This window comes from Leiobunum rupestre, chromosome 10, assembly GCF_980474605.1.
Source record: "Leiobunum rupestre chromosome 10, qqLeiRupe1.1.hap1, whole genome shotgun sequence".
NCBI classification, from domain to species: domain Eukaryota; kingdom Metazoa; phylum Arthropoda; class Arachnida; order Opiliones; family Sclerosomatidae; genus Leiobunum; species Leiobunum rupestre.
This window is the reverse complement of record NC_143393.1, coordinates 37,277,100-37,298,880: the sequence shown is the minus strand read 5'-3', so window position 1 is coordinate 37,298,880 and position 21,781 is coordinate 37,277,100.

Sequence of the window (21,781 nt, the reverse complement as noted above, 5' to 3'; positions counted from 1 at the left end):
TTGAAAATAGATTCGGTTAATCTTGAAAAGTTCAGAAATTTAATTAAAATCTTTGACCCCTTTGCTTTAGGAATAAGAATTAATCAGAATTTAGTTTTAAAATAAGTAAAAAGTAAAAGTTAGACAATTCTGCATTTTGATACTGTTCCGCAGTCTTCAAAGAAGTCCATAGGGTTCTTTCTTATTCTCTCTTCGCCTGTATTTGAACTAGCTTGCTCTGAACTACTTGGCGTGGGTGTAAAAGCCGATCCGTCCGATCGCGAATCACCACAAGCTTCATCGTCATCTTCAGACATTTCGCCGAAAAAATCTAAATCACTCTCCCGCGAATCAGGTCTAGGCGTAGCCATTGTTATATTTAAATTTCAGTAATTTATTATAACGATTATTTGTTAAGATAAGTGGTATTCGTAAGTGAAATGATTACTCGTTTTTCTTTTCGTTTTTATTCGTTTTAAAAAGATTATTCGTATAGATAAGAGGTATTCGTAAGTAAAACGATTATTCGAATTTTTTTCGAATAATCGTTTTTCACGAAATTTCAAATTCGATTCTTCGAATCGAATAACCGATTTGAAACAAACGAATACTATTCGAAAATTCGGTTTATTCGCTCAAGCCTAAGAAACGCATTATCTTCCAATTTTGAGTTTGAATATGCATTTTATTAATGAATCTGAAATTCGTATATTTGTAGCCCATATAGGTCTTGAATTACAGAATATCCTCCGTAGAAATGTGATAAAGGGTTACACCAGTCACGATAGGGTAGGAAATGTGTTGCTCAGTCAAGCTGGAAGTTATTTTCGGTGCTTCCCGCCAACAGAGAATGGCTCTGTAGACCAGAGTAATTTGTCGAATACCTCTTCGTTCTCTCTCTACAGACATGTTCCCACGTCTCAAATAACGTAACCAATATTGACCCCCAGTTCCCACCCCCTTTTTATAATAGCACCGAACCACTGATATGCTACTGAAAAAAATACATATAAGATCGGGTACTAATTTTTATGGTTTATAAGCTCGAAACTTCTCTTCCTAAAGCATCTACGTAAACATTCTGAGCGCTTATAAGTAGCCCTGGCAGCTTTGGTGCGATCATCAAGAAGATTAAGATAATATGAACTTAAAAAAAAACATCTTCAAGGAAATCGCCAAGAATTAATATTTCCGAGAGCCTAGACCTGCAAGTTACTGTTAATATGGTGCTTGTTGAAATAATGAAAACTTTTCACCTGTAACAATACGTGGTCTCACTTCCTGATAACCAAAAAGCGATCTGCTTTCCGGGACAACTCTGGCATCGGCGTACGAACGGTATCGAAAAGCGCGCAATGCCCACACTTCCCACTGTCGTAACCACAGGCGGCAATTTGAAAATACCTTGTCCAAAAATATCACTGACAACCCTAAAGCCTTTTGGTTAATAGATTTCGCTCCACTAGAGTAGGTATTACCGAGCTAATAAAACATGACGGAACATACACTGTCACCACTGCAGAAGCCGCTTCCCTATTGATTGATTACTTTACTAGTACAGTCACCCTACAAACACCGGTCGCTTCCCCGCCACCGTCGCCTCATCTCTCAATCAGTATATCTTCCTCCAGGCCCTCTCCTTAGGCTAACTTGACGGGTTTCACATGTGATCCTACAACCGTTAAAGGGTTTCTATCTAAATTAAATATTTCAAAATCCCCGGGCCCTGATGGTGTTCACCAGTTTCTGTTAAAATCCCTTTCTATTGCTCTTTATTTCCCACTGTACTTGATCATTTACCGCTCCTTCTCTGAATGTCAACTTCCCTTGTCCTGGAAAGAGGCCAACATAACCCCTGTCCACAAATCGGGCTCTCGAGCTGACCGCACCAAGTATAGCCCAATAAGTAACCTTAACCAAACCCCCAAATTGAGCGAACAATTGGTCCATAGTCAAACTACCGCCCACCTAACCGCCACCAACTTTTTCTCCCGTTACCAGCATGGTTTTCTAGCCAGGCGATCCTGTCTGACTAACCTACTAGAAGCAACGAATTTGTGGTCCCAGTGGCTGGACGAGGGGTACAGTGTAGATGTAATTTACCTAGATTTGGCCAAGGCGTTTGACTCGATACCCCACTCCTGTCTCCTTGATTAACTAGAAGCTGCGGGCATAGTTGGCGATGCTCTCGCCTGGATTGAGGACTATTTGCGTGGTAGGAGGCAAAGGGTGGTGCTCAATGGCGTCGCGTCCGGCTGGGGTGAAATGGGTAAGGTCGTTCCCCAGGGTTCTGTCCTAGGACCCTTTCTCTTCAATGTTCTCATCAATTCTTTGCCGAACGCCATACTCGTTGCGCTTATACTCCTCTTTGCCGACGACTCTAAGCTCTCTCACCGTCTTAAAAATCTCTCTGATTGTCATAATCTTCAATCTGCCTTGGATAGGGCTGCACACTGGGCCAAATCGCGCGGTCTATCCTTTAATGAATCAAAATGCTCTGTCTTCCACCTGGGCCACAAAAACCACAATTTTGTTTACACTTTAAACGGTACGCCCCTCAAAACTACTCTCTCGGAGTGAGATCTGGGGGTGTACAACTTGAACCCTCCTTGAAGTTCTCTAGCCACACCAACAAGGTTGCCAAACGAGTTCGCGCGGTCACTGGTCTAGTGTGCAGGAACGTCTACTTCCGGTCACCTCTGTTGGTCAAATCGCATTACAACACTGATCATTCCCATTTTTGACTACTCACCAATTTGGACCCCACACGCGAAGACAGACCAACAGGCACTCGAAAAAGCTCTGAACCAGTTTACAAAACTTGCTTCCAAATTTCAGTATGACCCGCTCCTGCCCGGCTAAAAGCCCTAAAAATAGAACTTGTAATGATGCGCCATAAACTCGATAACCTGCGCTTACTCCACAAATTTTTCAGTAACAAATTAGATCTGGGTTTTTTCGACTACTTTGCCCTAGACTCTGGGAACCGAACTAGGGGCCACACCCTTAAGCTCAGCAAACCACGTGCCAACACGGCACAGACACTCAATTCTTTTTCCCATTCTGTTATTAACGATTGGAATAAACTGCCGCAGTCTAATGTTTTAATAAAGGACTACCATAAATTCCGCTCCTCTACTGACCACTTAATTGTCAACCGTAATTTCTACACTGAGCTGTTCTTTCCCCTTAAATATTCTTGCCTTTTGTACGGTATGAAAATGTTTTTTTTTGTATTATTATTAATATTATTTCTTTTTTATACTATGCGAATGACTAATTCCTGTAAGTGCCTGCGCAAAAGCCGTTTCGGCTTGCTAGGCCAAGATCCTATTAGTGAAATAAATAAAGAGAACGTCGTGTCTTTTTTTTTTTAGAATCACACGATATGGTGTCGGCTAGCGCCTTAGCAAAGACACGACGTTCTTATTGGTGTCTAAGCCTTATAGGCTTCGAGCTTAGGAAACATAGCGCCATCTGCCTTAATAACCATCAACTAAATATGTGAAAAATAGCGGTTGAACTTTCAACTGTTGCGTAGAGATAATTTTGAACGAGCAGACAGCTTCCATATATTCAATTTAAAACTCGGTCGGTAGGCGGCGATAATTATGACCAAAATTTAAGCTATGTACGAAGCCTATTATGACAAAAAAAGCTACCTAGTTAAAATTAAACACTTGATGCATACCGTAATGGACGCTTCAATAAAAGATACTCGGTTTCTACTCCCCTTTCCAAATTCATCTGGGAAGGAGCTATTTCCGGTCGGTCGGTTAAACGGTTAGAATGGCTAGCCAAAAAGTCATATTTAAGCCAATTGGAGACGCGTTTTTGCCCTCATGAGAATTTTGCGTCAGATAAGAAACGCGTCGGCTCACGTGTATAAGGAACACTAATGTTAATTTTCGATAATATACTTTAAGGTAAAATATATAATGTTACTAAATCTAAGTATAAGAAGATAATATTATTATTATTATCATCCTCTTATGGTATAAATAATTAAAATTATATGTAATATTTTTATAATACCGGGCAATTTTAAAGCTTCTCATGGAGGCAGAGTTAATTTATTTATCTTTTGAAAAAAGATGAAAACTCATTCCTTTAGAACTAAACATATTACTTTTGCAGTACGGTATGCAACAAGTGTTTCCTTTTAACCCGGTAACTTTTTTGGCATGTTCAGGCTTAGCAAAAAACCGATGTTACGTTCGAAAAAGTTACCAGCTTGCTAATATTTCAACAAGCACTATATAAATAATAACTTACGAGTCCTGGCGGTCGGAAATATTACTTCTTGGCAATTTCTGGGAAGAGGTTTTATTTATGCGCCTATTTGACAACCCTGTTAACCAGTCGTTCTAAAACAGGGTTGCCATACATTTTTGATGTGAAATAGATAATTGAAAACGGAAAAATGCATGACAACCCCGTTAAAATAGCGTCTGCTATACCATGTTCCACGCGCAAGCTTCAGAAAACCGCCGCTCGAGGGAAATAGGAATAAGGCCCATTAATGACGCTTGAACAAACCCCCACCCTGCCGCGTTACGTAATTTGTGAACAGCCCCTTACGAGACTGGTGGAACCCTTTAAAGGAACTATAAACTTTAATATTTATGATGGATTAACGAATATATTTTCTGTCACCAGGTTTAACAGAAGCTAGGGATGATTACGTTAAAAACAGGACGTAGCGCATTTTAGCAGACTGAAAGATATCCCTTAATGATAAGCCTGTCGTAAGTTTTCGAACAAGAAATTCGTCAATCCATACTGCCTTCGTTGGCTTCATTTCTGTCAGGTTAGTTTGATCTAGGAGCAACAAACAGAGCACACCACACTGCGTTTAAAGACTAGCTGCGTTCTGCTTGTGTGGGGTGCTGTGTTTGTTACTCCTAGCTTGGATTAATTTAATTAATTAATTAATTAATAATAGCAACTTTTATGTTTCCAATCACTGCCATCAGTAATTCATAAATTTTTTTCCAAAGTTAACATTATTTCTACTTTTTAATGTGCTTCAATTTTTACTAAGCCTTGGTTGATCCGTTAATAGTTCTTTTTTTAAGTTACGTGGCCTTCTTGCGCTAGTGACCACGGCGTTCTTCTTTTTAATTTTGCTATTTGATGTGCGTCGCCGATTTTTCGTCCAAAGCCCAATTCCTTTAAAGTGGACTATTCCTCTTTCAATGCCTTCTTATCGCGTATTGATTGTTCTTTATTGTTGTCCCGCGATTCCCTTACCGACTCCTAGGCTGCCTTTCAATTCCTCTTAACTCTCGGGATTTCGACCTTTGTTCCAGTTAGTAAGCCCAAAACGTAGAAACTCTTTCAATTGCCGTTCTACCTTAAGCAGAGCAGCTAAGTGCACTGCCTGGGGTCGCCTGGCTCAGTCTAAAAAACGTCTCGCTTCCCAGGCGGTTATCTCCAATCGTGTTGCTTCGTATCGTAAGGCTCGCAATGGCTATACTAACCACTTGCGCAATTTGCGAAGTAAATCTGAGTCTACTCTTTTTAGTCTTATCAAAGACCACCCTAAATCGTTTTATTCCCACATCAATAAGTTTCGTATTTCCCGTCATAGACTAATTTTAGTTAAAAACCCGATTGGAGGCTGCCAATGTCTGTGATGATGCGCTTTCTTGGCTAGCGGATTACCTTTCTTCTCGCAAACCGCGTGTAGTGTTCCACGGTGAAGTTTCTGATTGGGCCGTTGTCCACTGTGGTGTCCCCCAAGACTCTGTTCTTGGCCCCCTTTTGTTTAATGTGTTAATTAACTCCCTCCCTGACGTTGTTCGTAATGCGTTCGTTACCCTTTTTGCTGATGACACCTAGGAGCAACAAACCCCAGCACCCCACATGAGGACAACGCAACCCTTCAAAAGTCATGCATTTCCTTGTGTACAATTTTCATTGGTTAGACGCCTTAGTGCCTGCTGCCGTCGTAAAACGTTAAGCGTAAAGGTTCGTCGAATGAAATTTGTACACAACAGTGCGTTAGCGTGTTTAAAGGCTAGCTGCTCCTAGATGACACTAAGTTATTTAATTGTATCAAGTCCATGTCCCACTGTCTGTGTCTTCAATCTGATCTCGATGCCGTTATTGATTGTTCTGACTCAAAGGGGCTATCTTTCAACATCGATAAATGTTCCGTTCTACACCTTGGCAGTGTGTCAGCATTTAAAGCCCGGTGTACCTAGTAACAGAGACCATACCACCGGAGGCCTATCATCATAGTGCCCTACGCCAGCGTCCACCTAGCCCGGACAGGTGACAAATCCAGCATGGGTAGTAGTACCCTACTACTGAAGGTCACACCTTTGACGCAAGCCACTCAACCCAGCAGAAGGTGCAGCAATGGGTGTACCAATCTTCGCACACAGCAGTGGGATTAAGAATGGATGCTTTAGCAACTCCAGCCAACACCCTACCTACGTAGGTAAAGAGTCAAACCCTTTGGAGAGAGCTCCTAAAGGGGAACGACGAGCACACAGCAGTCCAAGTAACCCGCCACAGCCGGCACCGGAGATCCCGGTGTGACTCCAGAAGGCCGGGAAACAGGACCACCATGCCCTCATACGGAGGCCCGCCGCCCCACAGCAAGCTACCCAATCCGTCGAGGCGGCCAGTTTGCCCAGCCCCTCTCCGTTAGCCTGAGCCGAAGCTCAGTATCCAACCCAAACCTGACCGAAGTCGGAGGTGGAGATAGGACCATTTGATCAGAGCTAACATCTCCCAGTGCGCCACCGCCCTTATGGGTTACTCCCCGGTAAAGCCACCAGTTATTGCACACTCTAACCCATTTAGGGCCTTCTACACCTTGGCAGGAATAACCTCAATCAAATTAAAAATTTCTATTCATGTTAACAAAATATCGAAGAAGGTTCGCTCTATTCCCGGTGTTCTTCGTCGCAATCCCTTTTTTCCGTGCTCCCAAGCTGATCCAAACTCTTTATAACTCCTTGGTTCTCCCTCATTTGGATTTTGTTTCCCCTATCTGGCGCCTCCACCTTCAATCGGATCTCCTCGCTCTCCAAAAAGCTCAGAATGCTTTTGCGAAGCTTCCCCACAAAAATTTCTAGTCTTCCAGCACCTTCTCGTCTGCGTTTCCTTCGTATTGACCCTGTCCATCTGCGCCGCCGTGTTCATGACCTTTGGTTACTCCTTGAATTTTTGTATAACCACCTAACTCTAAATTTTCATTTCTTTTCTCTCAAACTAGAGGTCATTATGGCACGCCAAACCGGACAAAATTCGTTTTACTCTCTCTCGCTCTCAGAATGGTAAATGGGCCCTCTCTCTTAAATCGTTAGCTCTCTCGCTGTCCTAAATTACGAATATATCGCCCTCTCTCTGACATCCTCTAGCGCGCTCTCTCTAACATCGTCTTTCACCCTCTCTCTAACATCGACTTTCACCCTCTCTCTAACATCCTTTGGCGCACTCTCTCTGACGTCGTCTATAGCGCACTTATTTAAAAAGAATTGTTTTCCACTGAAAATCTGTTTTTTTTTCGTAAATATGGTTAATATTTGTGCTTTTACGCATTGCAATAACTTTTCAACAAGTAAAACAATACCGGAAAAGGTTTCATTCCATATGTATGATTAAATTATAATATTATTTAGATAAACATTCATTCTTATTTAAAATCTTTATACAAATTTAGGTTTCCCTTATCTAAACCTACAATACTTTCTCAACGGATAATTGCTGTAAATCGCGAAAATTGGACACCTTCAAATCATGATTTTATTAATAGTGATCACTTTTTAGAACGGGATATAAATGGCAAAAGGTGGCTCACGCAAAAATCGATTCCAACTCAGGTTTTGTTTCCATAAAATTTAAACAAGTAAAAATAGTCTAAATATTTTTTTTATTTTATGTAAAGAAATTACATCCACTTGACCGGTGATGCTAACCTCTTACCTTTAAATTTTGACCAAGGATAATTAGTACTTCCCAGATCTCCACGAACATATGTTTGAAGTTGGAATCGAACATCATCGCATCAGTTTTATTAAGAAAGTCTTACAATTTAGAATCTCATTTAATTATATAGTCAGAATATTCTCATAACAAGCCATAACCACAACACTTGTGACTTGTATAGTCCACGAGTTACTTAAGCCTTTGGCCAAATATAATCAATTAATTTTATTTATTCTTAATTAAAAGATCATCTGCAGCTTTTTATATGGGTTTCGAAAGAATTTATTGCCTTATTTACATCCTAAAATTAAAATTAACCTTATTTTAAATTCTCACAGCCGAAATATTCGTAAATCACGTCAGAGTACCTAAAAGATTACAAACACGAAAACGTGATGATTTTTTATTTTTTCACCTACTGGACAGGCGTCGCTTAAAAGTAGTACCCCTGGAATACGGAACATATGCCGGTTGTCTGCTTGGCGTCGCCTCCGTATTAACCACCCGTAGAATCTTGGGTCTATTTCTTTATTATATCTATGGTATGGAATGTAGATTAAGGAAATAGGCTATGTTTTCTATTTAAAAGTGAAATACTTTCAGGTTTTAAGTTTGCATTAATAAAATTATTTTGGCACCATGTTGTATACATTTATAAAATGAAGGATTATAAAAACAGATTTGAGGTTTCGTAGTTTATACTCCTTTTTAGAAAGGATGATACAAAAACCAACCAATTTTGGAATCAAATGCATCCACAAAACTAAAAAAGGGAAATTAACTCAAAAGTATTCTTTTAATGATAGAAAAATGTGAAAAACTGTTTCTGTACTAATTCTATTGAAAGGCACATTTGTGACATTTTCCAATACCTCCAGCTACAAGGATTTAAAAGCTACTTAAATAAAATGTTACAAAAGATTTAAGCACTTAAGTTATATTTTCCGTTTTGGATGATTTAATCTAAATTGTCATTGAGAAAATTTACCAAAATAAAAACAAAATCTGGACCGTAACCACGCCAACGTACTAGTAGTTCTTTAGTTCCGTCTGGTTTTGTTCTTTTCCTTAGAACTTTTTCGATTTTAAATAAGCAGTTTTCGAGGTCTTTCCCGATTTTCTGTATTTCCTTCTTGTAGAACACACCCGAAATGAGCTCAGTTTTCAAAGCCTCCAGTTTATATACCGGAGGGTCTCTGGGTATGCACTGCGCTACTTTGAATATTTCCTCGGTATAATTGGCTTTGTAACCCTTTTCGAACGTGGTTTTATTCTTGCTTATACGAACCAATTAAGTCGCCTATTTCAAAAGGGGATGAAACGGGATGGGAAAAATTAACTTTCCCGTATAAATTTTGCCACACTTGTTTCAAATTTTCATTCTTAACTTCAACGGGTTTGCATTTAATTGATTTGTGCTAGTTGTTATTATAAGCTTCCAATAAACCCGGTAATACGTCGATATATTTGTACGTATCTTTCTCCGTAAAATATCGGTACATTCGAGACTTCAATGTTCGATTGAATCGTTCTATAATACTAGATTTTACTTCAGAGTGCGTTGCGAAAAACTTGATTCCCCTACGTTTTAATTCCCGTTGTACCCCCTTGCAAAGGAATTCGTTCCCGTGGTCTGATTGCACAATCTTTGGTTTTCGACCTGATTCCAAGATTGATTTAAAAACCTTAAGTATGGTCGTTCCTTTCTTATCCTTGGTAGCTACAGCGAAAGTGTATTTCCTAAATACGTCTATACAACATAATAGGTATCGATATCCACTATTGTGGTTTTTGATATCTTGCAGGTCTGCCAGGTCGAGTTGCCATTGTTCGTTTATTCTATATACGATTGTCTTGTTTCTTCTGAATTTATGTTTTATGAGCTTGTGTAAAGAATACGTATCCTGACGTTTTAGAAATTCCTGAACGTCATTTATGGAAACTTTAAGACCCCTCTCTCGGGCAGCCCGATAAAGACCGTGTATTCCACCATAACTTCCTGGGTCCCTTACACTAAAGTATATTTCTTCAAGCCTATCCATTCATCATACAGTTCAGTTTCCGTTCGTGATACCAGCACGCGAACTCAAATAGCTCAAAAACGATAATAATAAATAATAACAAAAACGCCGTTACAACTTTAGGTGATTTAAATAAGAAACAAATAAAGAGCCTATCAACCCAGACGGAGTAGGATCGTTGCCTCCTTCCATGTTGAAGTCGAAAACGTAAGTGAAAGAATTGAAACTTGATATATGGTTATATTCTTTATTTCAAATTTATCCAACTCAATAATCCATTGCCATACATTGATTCGGGACTTGGGGGAAAATAATCTAAATTATCCTATACCTTCTCTGGTGAATCGTTAGAAATAATAGGTACATTATCAATGGGGGATTCAAAGGGGAATTTATTTTTTACAAACTATTACCGTTAACCTCAACAAGTTTTTATGGAAGGGGAAACCGAATAGCTCGGGGGGAAACCCCTTAAACCAGTGGGGAGAGAACTTGCAAACTCAACGCAGAAGGAGTTGTTCCGATTTTTCACCCAGTGCCACAAGCTGGGATCGAATCCGGCTCCTCTTACTGCGAGGCAAAAGGCTAACCACTTCGTATGGAGACTATTTGGTGGATAAAGTATTTTCGCTAATAATATTCAGTATTTTGTTCAAAATACAAGAAAAATGTATTTAAAATAAAATACTAAATACATTTCTTTAAAAGTATTTAAAATAAAATACTAAATACATTTCTTTAAAAGTATTTAAAATAAAATACTAAATACATTTCTTTAAAAGTATTTAAAATAAAATACTAAATACATTTCTTTAAAAGTATTTAAAATAAAATACTAAATACATTTCTTTAAAAGTATTTAAAATAAAATACTAAATACATTTCTTTAAAAGTATTTAAAATAAAATACTAAATACATTTCTTTAAAAGTATTTAAAATAAAATACTAAATACATTTCTTTAAAAGTATTTAAAATAAAATACTAAATACATTTCTTTAAAAGTATTTAAAATAAAATACTAAATACATTTCTTTATAAGTATTTAAAATAAAATACTAAATACATTTCTTTAAAAGTATTTAAAATAAAATACTAAATACATTTCTTTAAAAGTATTTAAAATAAAATACTAAATACATTTCTTTAAAAGTATTTAAAATAAAATACTAAATACATTTCTTTAAAAGTATTTAAAATAAAATACTAAATACATTTCTTTAAAAGTATTTAAAATAAAATAATAAATACATTTCTTTAAAAGTATTTAAAATAAAATACTAAATACATTTCTTTAAAAGTATTTAAAATAAAATACTAAATACATTTCTTTAAAAGTATTTAAAATAAAATACTAAATACTGAAAAAGTATTTAAAATAAAATACTAAATACTGAAAAAGTATTTAAAATAAAATACTAAATACTGAAAAAGTATTTAAAATAGAATTTAAAATACAAGTATTTAAAATACTACCCAACACTGAATATAGGAAGACAGCACTTGTTCAATAAACAGCTCATGCACAATAACCATACGACTACAATCCTTCACGGTTCCCCCTACAAGTTTTCCGGCGTAGGCTTAGCCCAAGGATTCTATATTTTTGCTTAGCCTGTCTATCGTTGATACTCCACATTTTGTTTTTCAGACGGGGGGGAGGGTATAAAATTTAGGCTTGTGAAAAAAATCGTTATTTTTTGGTTGATTAAATAATAAATAACGACCGTAGATCACTTCCCAGATAGTTTCGTTTAAAACAAATACCAAATGTATTTCTAACGTATAATTATAAATCAATGTGAATTTCTGTTGAACAGCCTGTAAACTTGTAAATAATGCATGTTGTTCACGCGGAGGTACAAACGAAACCGGACAGCAGGGGGCCGCGAATAGCAACAGAGAGCGAAGTTTCTCTTCAACGAAACCAAACCTAAACGATATCGGTCAAAGTTCACTTTATCTCCCCTTCAACTTGACGTGACTCACGACTCGCGGTTTGTTTAAATTATACCCTGGATTAATTAACGCAGTCGTTATGAAATACCTATGATTTAAAATAAATATAAAACTAATTATTATCCATGATTATAAATTACGTTTAAGGGGAAACCCTGCTTAAAAGGTTTAGTTGGTCATTTTATTGGTGTTCGAATGAAAGTAAAGTCGTTCTGGTTTCTGAAACGTGAACTACAATATGGGCCTCAGTTTTCAGAGTCAACCAATTTTTGATTAACTCTTTCGTTAACGTAATTTTTTACAATAATAGATTGAAGGCTGTGGTTGTTTTTTTTTGATAAATAATTAGACCCAGTTTCAGAGTAATTCGATTTTTAATTTAGGGCATTATTTATTGTCTAACAAATATTTTATACCGAAGTTTAAAATCATCATTTTCGATACATTTATCGCCTAATAAATTCTGTTTATGTATGACGTTACACTTTCAGCACTTCAAAACACGTAGGAATTCTTAATTTTTAATTTGCGTCCTGTTTGGCCGAGATTGATAAGTTAAAAATACTACAATTTGAAAAAATATGTACAATTTACTTCTGGTAGCAAATTTTTCACTCAGTACAGTATCAGTCTGTAGAGCATGACGCTAAGAAAAACTAATTTTAAATTTAAAACGCTGTTTACATCTAGTGATTAGTTTCAGTACTAAACATTTGATGGGTTTCGCCTTAAAATATATTATTTAAAAAAAAGTTGACAAATAGCCACGAGCTCGAAAGCCCCTCCGAAAATATTATTATTGTTTTACAAACATTGCATTTAAGTTTTTAAAATTGAAATATTGTCTTTCGTACATTATAAATAAGACACGATATTGAAAGATATCCAATTGAAGAAAAATATACTTAATTAATACAATAGACCTTTTTATTATGGAGAAAATATTTGTAATATCGGTTCCAAGACAAATTAAAAAGACACTTGAAAAAAGTTTGAAAAAATTAAATAACCTATAGTAATTGAAGAAATTTATATCTATAAAATTAAAGGCCTTTTTTATTGTGGAAAAAAAATACGACGTCAAATAGCGGGCGATTTTCGATGTCAACTAGCGGGCGATTTTACGTAGCAAATGCAGTCTGAGAGAGAGACCAAATACGAAATTTGTCTGGTTTGGTGTGCTAGAGGATGTCAGAGAGAGGGTGAAACACGATGTCAGTGAGAGCTCGCTAGAGGATGTCAGAGGGGGTGAAAGACGATGTTAGAAAGAGCGCGCTAGAAGATGTCAGAGAGGGTGAAAGACAATTTTAGAGAGAGAGCGCGCTAGAGGATGTCAGAGAGAGCGCGCTGAAGGATGTTAGAGAGAGCGCGCTGAAGGATATTAGAGAGAGGGTGAAAGACGATGTTAGAGAGAGCGCGCTAGATGATGTCAGTGAGAGCGCGGTAGATGATATTAGAGAGAGGGTGAAAGACGGTGTTAGAGAGAGCGCGCTATAGGATGTCAGAGAGGGTGAAAGGCGATGTTAGAGAGAGCGCGCTATAGGATGTCAGAGAGGGTGAAAGACGATGTTAGAGAGAGCGCGCTAGAGGATGTCAGAGAGAGCGCACCAGAGGATATTAGAGAGAGGGGGAAAGACGATGTTAGAGAGAGCGCGCTAGAGGATGTCAGAGAGAGCGCACCAGAGGATATTAGAGAGAGGGGGAAAGACGATGTTAGAGAGAGCGCGCTAGAGGATGTCAGAGAGAGGGGGAAAGACGATGTTGGAGAAAGCACGCTAGAGCATGTCAGAGAGAGGGCGATATATTCGTAATTTGGGACAGCGAGAGAGCTAACGATATAAGAGAGAGGGCCCATTTACCATTCTGAGAGCGAGAGAGAGTAAAACGAATTTTGTCCGGTTTGGCGTGCCATAGGTCATTCCCTCAAACTTTCCAAGCCCAGAGTTTGTTCTACCAAGCGACAAAATCACTTTTCGTCAAGTGTCATCAATGATTGGAACTCTCTTCCCGAAGAAATTATTTATTTTCCAAATCGCCACACTTTTCGCCGCCATGCGTGATATAAATTGCCCTTAAAATCGTAATAAAATTGAATAAATTTGTATTTTGTTACTGTCTTCACGTCGCTAACTCAACTTGCAAGTATCGATGCTCAAACAAAAGCCCTTCCTCATTGTTAGAGGCTTATTGAGCAGATGTAAATAAAAATAAAATAAATGTTGCTCTTACGTCACAGTCTCTTACTTTTACAAGCCTACGAGCACGCGCTACAGTCACCAGAGCGATATAGCTTTTTCTAGCGCGCCTGCAAATAGCTCGTGTTAAGAATATTCTAATAAAGCTGGGTCTTGTGACGTAAGAGCAACATTTTTACAAGTTGGGCAAGACCGCTTTTTATTTTATAAAATCAACTATTAACAAGTCGGCCCAGGCCGTAATATTAGTTCCACATCAGTGTATTCGAGTGGGCAAAGCCATACACCCTTAGTAGACACAGGTAGGCAAACTAATACAAAAGCTGTTGAGGCTATGTGATTTCTTATCGTTTGATATATAAATTGCCACCCTAAGTTAAAGAGTGGATGCCGCCCACCCTCAAGATACACGGGTGGGCAAACCAATTCATAAGCTGTTGAGGTCATTTGATTTCCTATCGTTAGATAGACGTAAAGTATCAAAGGTGATATAGGAAAGCAAAACACGACAAACATAATTTTTTTAAATTATTGAAATAAGTGGAAAAATGATTTAAAGAAATTCTTAAACTGGGATTCAAATGTGTTTATTTTAGGAAATTTATATCAAACATTTGGGTATGGTTCAAACACCAAAATTCCTATTATTGCACAAATTCATAAAAAAGATACCCTTGAATGTAATTAAGCTTAAGTCCGACTGCTTTGGATTTTTCCCATATTCTTAGTACATAAATACATTCTTGATTAATGCATATTGGTTTTGACTTAACTTGCAAGGTAATTTGACAAAAAGTAATATTTTAAATTTCGATCTATTTGTGGTAGAGCTATAAACGGGAACTTGGAAGTTAATATACCTAAGTTTTGCGAATGGTATACGGCAAAGATTATCCTAATAAGAATTTACATTCATAGATATAAAAATACATATGCCCGAATGCCCCTAGTTTTTGGATGAGTATGGGAGTCCAATAATTAACAATGGCGGTACGTAAGTGTGTGAAGGTAAATAGAGTCTTCAATGCTTTAACTTTTTAAGCGTACGTGTGTTCTTAATAATGTAATACCTTCTCCCGATAGTGACTTCAATTTATTATTGTTTCTTTATGGTTCCATTATTGCTTTTATTACTCAAAAGGAAGTTCGTTAGGTGTGGATTGAACTCGTAGTTTGTCTTTGAACCTTTTGTGTGGTGTAACGAGTGATGAAGTTTTTTAATGTCTCTTGTTGATTTATTGAAATATGAAACTCCCTTGTTATAGTTGGTCTTTTAACCTTGCGTGATGAAACTGGTGACGAATTTCTTTAACGTCTCTTGTTGATTGAGTTTATCACTGAACTTTTAGACTAGTTTGTCTTTCAACCTTGTGAAATAATTTCCAAGATTTAGTAACAATAGTTTTCTCCAGAAAGGAAGCAAATATTGAAATCGAGCTATTATTTCCTTATGATCAGAAAAACCATAGTCATGGCAAGACTGAAGATAAATGATGCCATCTTTAAATGAGGAATTTTAAAAATAGCTTGACGTCTCTTATAAAAAGTATCATCCAGTGCAATCTTGAATGATATACCGAAAACATTTAGTTCCTTTTATGAAACTTGATAGAGGAAAATGGTCATATTGGGAACCCGTATTGGATCGCGGCACAAGTATTTACATTGAAAGACTCCAAAGGGATTATGGGAAATGTACCACCATTGTCAATTTTTGGGCTCCAATAATTCAACTAAAAATGGGGCAAGTTAAAATCATATAATATTGGCATTAATTATATTAGTAAATTTTCAAGAACAAATCAATGAAGCGAAAATTGCAATTAAAGGTTACTTAAACAAAAATATAACTAAACTTTTCCCATAACATAAATAATTAACAAAAATATGATTCTAATCAACTAATTCGGATGTTAATCAACAAACAAACAATAGAAAAAATAACAAGTAATTACAAATGGAATAATAAACTTATTTCAATGCAACGCGACGAAAATGATGGTTCACGACAGTAAATGAATATAAATAACGTGTAAATCGCGTAGCTCAAACGTGCAATGATAAAGAAAATAGTGCGTATGGTATTTCCTATATTATATATCTATAAAAGAGCTAGTAAATAATTTTGTTGAGATCCGCAAAACTCTTGCCCAACATTTCCATTGGTGCCCTTCTCGAAACACCCATCCGCTCCCCAAGGTATCCAAGCCCGAAAGGATCATACTGTTAGCGGCAAGGGTGTAGCAACGTTTTTTTAAAAGCTAACATATTATTATAGATTTTTTTTTTGAACGATTATGATTGAAGTGTACACCGGATTTCGCGAGTGGCTTCTCTCTCGTTTTCTGAACCCACAATACCTTTTTGAAGTTATGCCATCGTGAGCAGTGGCGTGGCTAAACTCTTTTTTTGCGGCCTCCTCAAAAGCCAATTAGAGGGGCCCCTTGACGCCAGAAGCCCCCGCCCTCGTTGCGGGGTCTGCAGAGGCCGTATGTATACCACTGACCGTGAGTGCCTAACAGTTTGCCCTCCACACATGGGGATCATAGTGGCTAAATTGGATATTATATGACGTAAAAATATCGCCACATATCATGTGTAAAAAAATTACGTCGCTAGGGTTCAGATAATCTTACTCGTAAAAATAGTGTAAACAATTACTATAAATCATAATCGCAAGGAATAAATAAAAAGAACCGCATTAATAAATCTTCGATTTCAATTACAAAATGCACGAAGTAACTACAGGAAAAGCATTTAAATAAATAGATACATAAATAAATGGATAAATAAGAAAATAAAATAAAATAAATTAAGCTTACGGGGTGAAACCTGTTGTGATAATGACGAGAGCAAATGCCTGCGCACTCTTTTGAAAAGTGGACATAAAATTTAGTTAAGTTCAGTCAAAACTGCATTTTGGTATAGTATGTTTCGAGTTTTCATCCTAGTTTACACAGTGAGTCCTATAGTAGGGACTTTTTAGAACGAATCAACTGCTAATACGCTAGGAAATTTGCAAAAACCAGTAAAAATAGGAGCTTCTTTAGTTCTTTTTAACCTATAAGTAAAACAATGTAAAATCGTTGGTCCACCCTAAAATCTGCAGTCCCTACTCCCTTTAAAGCAATCTGCTACGATCAAGGCACCGTTTGTCATCATAACTATTATTTTAACATTTCCTGGCATTTCCATACCCATATTCAGATATCCAAAACATATAAAAAATTGATACATCAGGGCCATTAAAAATTTTTTTCTCAACTGCTCTTGTTATAAAAACAAATCGATTTATGGTATGAATAGTAACTCTCACGGTATAGAGCGAAATATTTTTCGCGGAAAAGCTTATTGCCGAATGCCAAGTCTATTTGCGTGTCTCCGTCAGTAGAAAATTTACCATTCAAACCAGGCATAAGCTCGACTCCATATGGGCAGAAAAGCTCCGTAAGTTTTGTCCGCCGCTGTAAGAAATCCAGGTTGAAATCGCCAACGATGACTGTCGGAATTGAGTTACTATACATTTGGTCAAGCAATGGGCCAATATCGTCTAACACCAATTTCAAACTAGCGGCTGGGGACTTGTATATCAACAGAACATCGATTCGCTCGCCTCCCAGAGTGCATTCGAACCAAAGTCGCTCAAAATGAGCCCTAGCATTACGAGTTCGATTGGGGAGGAGACCATATTCCACCTTTTCTAAAAGGTTCATAGCAAAAACTGATGACCTATGGTAAATGGACGAGCCGAATGCCACCCTTAAAGATTCACGGTTTAACGTAGTGCCCCCAAAGTACGCAAAGCCAGGGAGTGAGATATCGTCACCTTCTTTGGCCCATGTCTCAACCAGACAAAGCAGATCAGCGCCTATCATAACAGCGTCGTAGCAGATATCCGTAATATGCGCACCTAACGATTGGACATTCTGGAAACAAATAGCGGGTCTGACGTCCGAAAACGGAAGTGAAAGTGAAACTTCTAATCTTAGCCTCGTCATTTCCTTTTCGACCGCGTCATTTTCTCGCGGTGGCAGTGGGGCTTTAAATTCCGATGTAAAAAACAAACCATTTGCTGTTTTTGCCCTGCTACAAGCGACGTACATATGAGTTCTGGCTAATCTTTTGTCTGAGGTGTGAACAACGACTGAAGCGTATGTATCACCTTGGCTCTTGTGTATTGTTATGGCCTCTGCTATTTTCAACGGGAATTGAGTTCTGGTAATTGACACATTTTTCTGACCATGTTTACGAACAAACGATTTGGAAACCTTTTCAATGGGAGTCCAATCTAGAGCAGCTTCCATCATTGTACCGAGCGAACGACTTTTCGATCGTAAGACTTGCCCAACTCCAAATCCTTAAAGGAACTGTATCTCCTTTTTTCGTTTTACCATAGTCAATTTGGCGCAGCCGTCCTGTGGCCCCATTGACTAACCCGTCTGAGATATCAACGTTGCAAGTCATCATATATCGCACACCGCAAGCTAAGCAAATTTCTCTCGTTAAACCCATCGTTACTGTGACAGGAAGATCTCGAGCTTTATTCAGTAGCGTTTCTTTAACGGAGTTTGAAACGTCACCTGTAGCCGAATCGAAAGCTACAGACGTTACTTTCTCAGTAGCCAGGCTTTGGATTTTAGCGTCATTAAAAGCGTCAACCCCCACATTCGTATGAAATAGGTGAATAGCGTCCTCGGGAGGAATCCTAACGTTAGAAAGCATACAACGATCAAACAAATACACATCCTGAACTGTCAAAGCGCCGACAGCCATTCGGTTCAAAGCTTCAGCAAACGACTTATCATCTTTCTGTCGCATAATTTCAGTCAATTCGAAGAATTGGAAATCTTCCCAGCACGGACTATCAATTAAAGCGCCGTAAGTGGAGTGAGGAGATTGGAAAATCGGTTTGTCCATTACAGGCGGCAACTGATGGAAATCACCTACCACTAGTACAGAAAGACCCCCGAAAGTCTGTCCCGAGCCCATGATATCTTGGGCTCTGTCGTGAACTTGGTTAATTGTTTTGACTCCAGCCATTGAAATTTCATCAATAATCAATAATTTCAAGTTATTGTATACCGCTCGCATTTTACTCAAAGCTTCTGATTGCAAACGTGCCATTTGGCCGCCATATTGCACCGTGGGCAGGCTAAAGGCAGCGTGCAAAGTTGTGCCGCCTATGTTAAAAGCAGCTTTCCCTGTATAAGCTGTTTTCAAAACAATAACACTGGAATTATCAACTCCTGGTTTTTTGTAAAAATATTTGGACACTGCTTCGTAAATAGCGTTAATAAGCACCGATTTCCCTACACCGGCACCTCCGCTCACGAATAAACGCAAAGGGGTTACCATTGCATTTTTAAAATGTTCCAAAACATAATTAAAAATTTCTCGTTGCCGTTTATTTAATGAACGAAGCAGAGAAACATAATCGGAATCTCCCAAAGACGTCACTCGCGCTACCATTGTGACGTCGGTTGGGCGAACTGCGTCCAACTCTAGCCCAATGTCAGCGCCTTCAGTGTGGTCGGCTCGGACCGCAAAATTCGGATCATCAAGTGTAAAATTACGATCCCTGGCATCCTGGTAATCAGACATTGGTTGTACATTGTCAAGATTCACGACTAGTTCATTTTCGTGGAAGTCCTGAAGAGCCTTTTCAATTGCTCCTTCATCGGTATCTCCAAAAAACTCCTGTCGTTTGGCAGATATCGCTAGCAGGTTCAACTCGTATAACCCCTTGATATCTTTCTCTATAATATCCGAGTTTTCATCCCGCCATGGGTGAAACAACATAACCTGTTCCCTGTAGAAATTATCGAGATCTACCTGCATGTTGTACTTCCGGAAACGGATGACTTTCGCTCGCGTACGTTTGCGTACGTAACCTTTTCGACCCGCCAAGGACAAGAAACTACCAGATACGGGTTCTATTTCATCCTCAGGCTCGTGGTCTACGTTTAAATTATCGACTGGAGCTTGTTTACCTGCACGCTTGTTCTTGGAGAACTCGTACCAAGCTGCAAACTCAGCTAGGCAAACATTATTAAGGTCGTCAGGCCTGACCGAGTATCGCTCGATTAGGCCTGTCGCATAAATATCTGTACTATTTTCAGCGAGTTCCTCTAATTCGGAAACTGGTTTTAAAATATGAACCCTTTGTTCAGGGGGACTTGTATTTACATAGATAGACGCACGGCTAGATCTAGAAACGGCCATTTGTAAAACACCATAAGACGCTTCTTGCGCGCTTATTTCTTGAGCATTCATAAACTTATTGCCAATAATTCTCAATTTATCTTTGATATTGGAACCTTTTCGTTTAGCTTCTTTACAAGCTTCGGCTAGAAGCAAAGACATACCGCGTTGCGATTTCCCAATATAGGAGACAATATAGACAACGCAAGCGTAAGGATCCAAAACGTATTGGAGATCCATGTTAGCCCACCAAAGGCGCAAAATATCTGTATTGTAGGGATTTAACCTAATTTCATTTGGTTGACGTTTAAGCAAAACTGCCTTTTTTTTCAACGAGAAAGATACCGTGTCAATGTATTCTTCTTCCGAGATATCGAAATTTAAAGCCTGCAAAAAGGCTTCAAATGTCTCGGGTGCATTTTCCGATTTTATATCTGCAATAGCATTCAATACCTTAGGAACTAATTCCTGAATTTGTCTCCCGTACAATTCCGGCCAGTCTCGATTTTCGGGATCGACAATGACCGTACGGGGCATAGGTGGGAAAGGAATCCCGAATCGACAAGTTGGCTTCGGACCTCCACCTGTTTTTACTTTGCAAGTCCGAGAGTGTTTGTGGGTTTGGAGTTTTAACAACTCTTCCCATTCTTCACCTTCTAACTTAGCGCAAGAAATAAATTTATCTATAAAACTTCCGATTTCTTCCTTGTTAGAGCCGTCGGATTTTAGTTTTGGCGCACCCGAGACCCAAAGCAAAGAATGAATATGCGGACTGCCTCTGTGCTGAAATTCGACTCGATAGTAAAAGTCTACTATAATGCCTAAAGGTGCCATTTTACTTCTCAATAGCTTCATTAGAGCTCTAAACCTATAGTCAAAATACCTAGCGCAAGTAATTGGGTCGTTCTGTATAAGTTTGGCTTTTTCCATAAAATCCATTTGTTTTATCTCTTCCGCACTTAACACGCTTCTCCCCGTTGTCTTTAAAAGTGCGTTAATTAACTCTGGCCATCTTGATTCAGCCGCAGAGCATGTAAAAAAAAAAGTAGGAATACCTAATTGCCTCAACATAGCCAATAATTCTTTTTGGCGGTGTTGCCAATATGCAGGGCTAGATCTTATAGTCTCTAAGATCCTATAGCCGTCGTCTTGCTTGACTAATAAATCTAAGCCACCCTCTGACCTAACAGCCCCAGCAGTAATCACCCGTCCATCGGAAGATTTGGTTTTTCGCATACAAATTTGAATAGCTGAACTTATTTTCAGCAATTCTAATTTCAAGAATGAGTAAAACAATTTCGAATTGTCCTTGGCGCATCGGCGATCGACATTTAGCATTTCCCATTTCACCCTATCAGCGTAAGTAACTTTCACGCTAAATTTCATCTCGTGACCACCATATATATGAGGAAAAGATAACCATTCTCCATCCTCATCGAATAAAACTGCAATTGGTCTACGACCTTCTCCAGGAGCTATCGTA